The following is a 1,892-nucleotide window of genomic DNA, read 5'->3' on the forward strand; positions in this document are numbered from 1 at the left end:
TTTTTTTTTTTTTTTTTTTTTTTTTTTTTTTTTTTTTGTTTTTTTTTGCCCCAGCACGAACAAAGTGATCTCGGTGGAAAATAAATAGCGGCGCCTTCCCGAGCCGGCCTATCCCCGCGGCCGGCGCAAGCCAAACCCCCCCGGGCGGGGGACGGGGGCAGGGCGGGGGGGGGGGGGCCGGGCGGCCGGCCCCCGGGCCGGGGGGGGGGGCGGGGGGGGGGGTCTAGCCCGCTTCTCCGTCACGTAGGGTTTGGATGTGCCCTCTGACCGCCCCCCCGCTATTATTTTTGGTATTTTTTTCGTTGCTGCTGTCGTCGTTGCCGCGGCCGATCGATGCCGCTTCTCTCCCTGCGCGGCGACCGAGGGCCGCCCCGGCCGCCGCTTCCACCGGGGGCCGCGCCCGCCGCTATCGCAACACCGCGGGGGTAGCGCCGTGCGGCCTCCACCGCCTCCTCCTCCTCCCCCGGTGACCCCCCAGGGCATGCGCGGGGCCGGAGCCAGCGGGGGGAACATCCCCCGCCGCCCCACCCGCAGCGAGGGGGGCAGGGCGGCAAAGGCTCGGGCCCGCCCCGCGCCCCGTCCCTCAGGGGCTGCTTGTGGCGGCGGAGCCCGCGACCCGCACGGCCGCAGCCCCGCGGAGAACTAGAGACGGGGTCGGAACCGCGCGGCGGGGGCAAATTTTTAAATTTTTATTTCCCCCCTCCCTTTCCGCTCCTCGCCGCAACGTTTCCTCCTCGGGCGGCTGGAGGCAACCTTGCCTCGCTGCTTTCCTGCGCCTGGCAGCTCTCCCCGGGCCGGGCGGGGCCGGGCAAAGGCCGCGACGGGGGAGGGGAAGGGCGGAACGCGGCCGCGGCCCGGCCCGCCCCGTCTGATGCAACCGCGCGGCCGCCCCGCAGGGCGCGCGCGCAGCCTCCGCACTCCCCCTCTGCTTTTCCCCTCCCTCCCTTTCTCCCTCCGTCGCTCCGCGGACACACGTACGCGCAGCTGCGCGCACCCCCCGCGTGGGCACACGCACGTACCTGCGCGCACACGGCTGCGCGTCCCTGCTGTGCCGGGGCCGCTGCCGCCGCGGGGCTGCGGCGCTCCCCCGGGTGGAGGCACGGCCCGACGCGCGCCCCGCCATGCGCCGCGCTCGGGTTCCCGTCCCGCGTCGCTCCCGGTCTGCCCACTGTGGGAGCGCGGCTTCTCCTCTCGGGGCTTCCATGCGGGGCCGTGATGCAGGAAGGGTTGACTTTCCCTTCCATAAAACCGCGTGTTCCCGTGCCAGAGAAGAGGGATATGACCCCTTCCTTAGCAGGAATATTTTGGACGTAGATCTGACCGTTTTTCACTGGAGACGTTTGACTGGAAGAAAAAGTACTATGTGTCCTTAAAGTCAGTATTAACACCCATTGCTTTTCAGCTGCAGAGCCAGCCTCCTTCTTCCTCAGATGGGGAAATTAGCTGCAAAACGGTGTTTTCCGACATCCATACCCATCTGTACTCAGTAGCTTCAGCTGAAAAAAACCGAAACCGAATTTCAAAAGAAAACATTCCACTTCAGAAATGTCAACATGTTTTGTTTCAACATTTTACAGCATTTTTTTTTTTTAAGTTGAAAAGTAATTTACTATCCTCATTTATTTTTGTTTTTAAATACTCTCCAAAATAAAAAGGCCACAGTATACTGGCTGAAGCCAAAAGGTTATTAAGTTAAAGAATGAAAGTTGTTGGTTATATGTGGTGATGTTTTTGGTTTGGATTTGCTCCGGTTGGTTTGTTGGGTGTTGCTGAGCGCTGGGAGGGGGGCGGGGCTGGAGACCTGACTGAGAGAGAGGTGGGACAAGAGGGGAGGGGAGAGAAGGGTAGGCGGTCGGGAGAGAATGTAAGTTCCCGAGTACCCAGCCAATGGG

The sequence above is a fragment of the Corvus kubaryi genome, unplaced genomic scaffold (genome assembly GCF_017639235.1).
Source record: "Corvus kubaryi isolate FWS band 111438036 unplaced genomic scaffold, C.kubaryi_AGA036_p1.0 74, whole genome shotgun sequence".
NCBI classification, from domain to species: Eukaryota; Metazoa; Chordata; class Aves; order Passeriformes; family Corvidae; genus Corvus; species Corvus kubaryi.